Source organism: Numida meleagris, chromosome 12, assembly GCF_002078875.1.
Source record: "Numida meleagris isolate 19003 breed g44 Domestic line chromosome 12, NumMel1.0, whole genome shotgun sequence".
NCBI classification, from domain to species: Eukaryota; Metazoa; Chordata; class Aves; order Galliformes; family Numididae; genus Numida; species Numida meleagris.
In genome coordinates this window covers 6,653,224-6,659,223 of record NC_034420.1, presented here as the reverse complement: position 1 = coordinate 6,659,223, position 6,000 = coordinate 6,653,224, and positions in this window count along the sequence as shown.

The following is a 6,000-nucleotide window of genomic DNA, read 5'->3' as shown; positions in this document are numbered from 1 at the left end:
AGTGTCAAGTCTATACAGATGTTCATAAAAACTAGAAGAGAAGCCACACTACTTTGGAAAATTCCCTTTGTGTTATAGTCCTGTATTTCCTCTGTCTGTGGTGATACAGTATAATAACTCTAGAGTTTGAGCTCAGTCTTTGTATGCCCTTCTGTAATCAGTGATTACTTTTGCAAATGTCATACTGATTAGTCAGATCCTCATTGTCAGAGAATTGTGCATTTCTGTTTTGTGTAAACAATGAACAAGAAGTCCTCTTCCAAGGACATGACAGGCAAATACATTATGTAATATCTTACTTTAAAGAAGCGGCAAGTATAACATTTGGGACCTTTTAGATTCACTGGCTAAAAATGGCGTATCAGCAAAAAAAACAACATTTGTTGTGAAGAGGATAGTCTAGAATTCAATTATTATGTTAAGTAGAGTACAATGGAAACAAATCCACGATTTATATGCTCCTATCCTCAAATGCTCTAAGTCACTATAGCTCTGCAAATGGACCGTGTGCTAATTGAACCTTCCTTGTTGGCTATGAGCGGTGGGCATTTTGAAAGGCATGACCATTAACTCCATGAAAACCTTTTGAAGAAGTAGCTTTCTCCTGTAGAAGAAGGAAGCATTGGGGAAGTATTTCAGTCACTTCTTCATGAACAACTAGCAATACTGGTCTGAAACAAAACACAAAATGCTAATAAAAGCTTGCCTTGGGCAACAGCTGTTTGTTTGGTTTTTTTCCTAATTTTCTTTCTACTTCTACCATCTCTTGCCATTAAGTAAAAAAATTTCAAAAATAAAATCTCTTCCCCCATCATCTGAATTGATTCACAAGAATATTTGTTCTCATGGCAGAAGAGCTGTAGTATAGCACTTAGGGGGAAAATTCCTACCTGGCACATCCCAGCCTTTCAGTCTGCAGTCTTTTTCTAGAGCATAGCTGAAGCTACAGCATATGCAAGAAGTTATAGAACAGATTCAGAATAACTACTTTAATAACCACTTTTGAACAAGGAAGATTACTGGACAGCTTCCATCACTCTTTCCTCTGCTTATTTCTGCTATCGGTGAAGAATGCACCTTTCTGCCGAAAGAATTATCTTACACTGAGCTAGCAACTTCAGCTGTATTTGTGGTAACTAGTTTCTCCCAAGAATAAGCACATTCCTCTGAAACTTTTTTTTTTTTTTTTAAAGATACGACATGCTTCAGAATCTGTCACAAACAACAGGAGCCTGTAGGATGGATCACCAAACAAAGAAGAGGAGAAATATGCCATTGCATGGGTGTTTTAATCAAACAGTGCCCTTCCATTTTAAGGATTAGTGCTCTCTGAGGGAAGATCAATGAAAAAATTGTTCCCCAAAAAGTGCTTTTTCCTTGCCTGGGCTATATCCTGTATTCATCTAGGGCAGTTAGGAAAAACAAAATATGTTATAATTAAATTTAAGAAGTACCAATCTCAAATCTTTTATATCATGTATTGCATGCTATGGGTATGCAATTTTGTCCTCATTATCATTCCTAGAAATTCAGTAAAGAATCTTGAAAACATTACAAGTATAGGCATATAGTGGTAGGATGGTCCCTTGCAAGAGCGAGAAAAGATAATCCTTTCTTTGCTTGAATGGTTCAGCATGACAACCCATATTTAAATATTTATTCATTTCTCAATCAAATGAAATATTACCATGAGTTAGATAAAAGACTATGTAGACTAAGACGACATGGCAAATTTACTATTCTTTTTATGACTTTGTTATAAGACTATAAAATACTAAGATCATTGGAGATTTGAAAGCTGAAGATGGATTTTTTTTTCTTTTTTTTTTTTTTTCCTGTGATGTGAAAGACCCTTATTCCTTCCCCTTTCCAGTTCATGGCTTAGGTATATCTTGCATTTTTATTTTTTATTTTACACAGCCTCAGCAAACTCAAACTAAGAAAACTAATTGCTTCGCTGTTTTTGAAATTGCTGTGAGCATTCCACTGTAGAGAAGGTGCTTTTCTAAATCAAACATGCATGATTTTCTGAGATAGAAAGGCTTCTGTTGATATCAGAGGGCTTAAGAATTGCTTCTTACTGTTTACATACTTTTTAACAAGTCTGAATCCCCTTTGTAGAAATCATTAGTGCAAAACTCTTTAGCAGGCTACATTCACTTCAGTCATTTCAGTTGCTATTTATTCTGAAATGACTTAACATTCAAAGCAAATGAAGGTCTGCTGCAGTAAAAAGACTACTTCTTGCTGTGCCACTCTATGCCACTGCATGTAATAAATACAGAGCAGACAGTTTAACAGAATTATAGCAAGAGTGATTTGAGCAGCAGCCACTTTTCCAATATGTTTACTACTGACCACTATTGCTTGTTACGCTGATTTAACTCAGAGCTGTGCGATTTTTATGTCTTAGCCTTTTTTTGTAGAAGTCCAGTCAACTCATCTGAATTCTCAAAGCACAATCAAAAGCCCAACTCCTGCATCCAGATAAGGATTAGAAGCGATTCTTTTCTATGATTCTGTCTCTAATGACAACTCCTTCCCTATAGTTTATAAATGCATAAGAAAGGTTTGGATCAGTTTAGTATCTGACTTTACTCCAACTTTCACAATTTATTCAATGCAACCTTGACTGATGCTGTCCTAGCAGTTCTTACAAAAATGAGTAACTAAATCTTTCACCGAATCTCTTAACAGTAGTACTTTCTGGCAATGAGAAAGCCAGCCACTTGACTCTGAGAATCATAGTGGAATAAACGATCAATCTTAAGTCTCATGCAGAATTTCAAAAATTGAAGACACAGGGTAATGGAGAAGAACTGCTTTAAATCTTTTGTCTCTGTAAAAGCACATGTCCATGCCAGCCATCAGGCACTGAATTAGCATCAAACCTGAAGAAGCCATGGTCTGAGAGGGGAGATTAAGTCACGTGATATGCCAAAAAATTAAAAAGACATCAAAACAAAAAAAAAAAAGCGTAGAGCTTCTTCCATAATGGCTAAGTTCTTACAGAAAGATGCTCAAATACAAGTCAAGCACCAGCCCACAGATCAGAAGGATTTAATGTTTTCTCTGTTTGAAAACCATACTACTGAAGTTGAGAACTAGACTTTGGAAATGAACCATAGCACTTCGACACGAAGGAAAGAGAGAGCTGAACAAGTCTGTTCTCATCAGTGTTCCCCCAGCACTACCCTTAGGTACCTGGAGACGGATTGCGTGATCACACAGAGCCCACCATGGCATCATAGCTAACAGAGGAAATCAGAGCTGTCAGTTTTGGTGAGAGGGAAGGGACTGCTTGCTGGGGAGGACAATGTTTTCAGACAGAAGAGCAGGACCCTAAAAACTGGATGTAGTATAAGAAATTATCTTCCTTTTTTATCTTCAGTTTCTTTAATCAGAAAGAAGAAAACAGGGAAATAGACTCTGCTCTACTTTCAGTCTTCAGTAAAGGTACCCAAAACTGAGGGGAAAAAAAAAGCCTCTAAACTGTATTTCAAACATCCCTAAATGCAGCTGTTCCTGTTATTTCTCAACTCCTTAAACTGCTTTGTTAAAAGAGGCTGTCCTGTGTTTGATAAATTCCACTTTAATCAGCAGGTGTCTCTCTCTATTTATGACTGAGAAGAATTTAAAAAAAAATGGTTAATCAGTCAAAAGTGTATATAAACAAACAAAGAAAAACTTACAGAAACTTCAGGAGACAGTGTCTGAAAGTGATTAATAATTAACATTCCCATTTTCAACAGGAAGTTTTATTCTTAGAGGTGACTGATTTTCCAGTTTGAGATTCACATAGGTACTATCTGACTGCTATCCACTCGACGCTGATTACTGATATTCCACCAGAGCAAACACAAGCATTCTTCCCAAAAATTTGTAAGTCTCAAATAAAACTCTGATTAATTTTAACTGTAACACTTGCTTTCCAGAGGGTAATGTGGAAACTGTTTTTTGTTATCTTTGTTTCATGTATTTCAAGGGAGACTAAGTGGCTGCTGTACAGGATGAATACAGCCCAGAAGTGGACAAATCCATTAACTAACACTTACCAGAAACGCTATACAAACGTGCTATGTTCTTGCTTGTTGAAATACCTTCCATCTTAAAACAGTACCCATAACAAAACATGAGCTGTAACTTCATTATCTCACCTTTCATACAGAAATAATTGCAGAACTGAGATTGGAGAACAGTGGCTTTTTTCAAATTCTAAAACTAAAGAGTAGTGAAGGTAAGAAATACTTGGTATAGAGTATATAATAGACGGAGCTGCAGTATTTTTCCTGCAGAAGTGATTAACAAAATTGCTTTAAACATCTTTAGTGATCTTTCTGTCCCTCTAAAAAGAGGAATCCAGTTCACATTTTCTAGGGGACCATGGTCAGTAGAAATTAATTGTAGTTTCACCATCCAGAACACTTTAACACTTAAAAATCTATGACTGACTGCAAAGCACAGCATAACCTTCAGCTGTAAACCTCTTTCAGAAAGAACTCGTGTGCTCAGACTGCCAAGTGAATTTAAATACCTTACTAACAGTGGGGAGAAGCAGAAATGTCCGTACTGATGTGAGCAGGCATTAGCTACATAAGTATCCTCCAGTCCAGCTCTTACACCACCTCTGTCAGAAGGCTCTCAGAAGCCCTTTGTTAAAATACCACCACCAAATTGAAGGTAGGATTGATTTTCCCATTTCTGATGGAGTTCACCCCTCTCTGGGTACTGCTTAATCATCCCTGCTAGAAATAACTTCTCCCTGGGGCTTATGGAAAGACTTCTGAAGAGAAAAATCTTTTGCTTTCAGAATGTATCAGGCTGCCCAAAATGGCAGGTATTTTCAAAGGAGATGTTCCCATAGGAGGATAACCTCCCTACAAGGTCTTTACTCTTTTGCTTTCCCAGCTCCACCAGCTGAGCAGAGTGCTGACATATTAGCATGCACAGCATCTCTTTATGAAAAAGCATAAACATTTCCAGCAAGGGCATTCTGAGCAAGTTTGTCTTCAAAGTGGCTTTGCCTTCTCCTTAAGATTAAAATAAAGCAGTTCTCAGCAAAATAGATTCCCTGTTATTCCTTCCCTGTGAACATTTCACAGAACCAGAACATTTTCACACCCTCTCTCCTATTTCCCATGAGTTTGCATAAAGTTCCTCCAACTTCTTACAGAGGGAAGATCTTGTTAGAGGCTAATGACTGTCCTATGTCTGCACTTCATTGAAACAGTGGCAGCAGAACTATCACCCTTGACTTTAAGTGGGCTTTGTACACTACAGGCAAAAGTCCTGGGAACAGATATATTCCATTATCTCAAAATTGTTACAGAAGATACAGGTGATCTGATGGTCATATGTGACACCATAGACCAAAGGTTCTGCAGAGAAGACATTCTCTGTTTTTAAAAGAGAAAAAATGACCTATACATACGAATAATACAAATTTCTAATAATCTTATTTTTATTATTTTGTATTCATGGCTACAGGTCAGATAACCACATTTGTTTGCTTTGAATTAATAATATAAAAATGCCAGAACAACATACATATGTACCTTACACACATATATACGCACACCTATGTACAGACATCCCACCATGCTGCCAGCCCATGTCTGCTTCAAAGAACAAATAGTGACATTCTAATGCCACTGCCTTTAGTTGCAGTAACACAACAGAATCTGGTTTCACTTAATGACAAATCAGATTTGAGCTACTAAAATCTAATCCGAGCAGAAATAGCCTTTTTTTTTTTTTTTTCCTGCCATAAAGTCACCAAGAAAGAGGTACAGAAGAGGGTTTTGGTTCTCCTACCACAGGGCCTGCCTTACTGCCCCCGGCAGCACAGCCAGTGACAGGAGGAGCAGACTGAAAAACACGGAGACACCGCAGGTGTCTGCTCCACTACTCATAGGTGCTTATCCTTGATTATGCAAAACAGAGAAAAGGAATGAGAATAGAAGCTTAATGAAATCTGCTCTTTAAAATACCAACTGATAT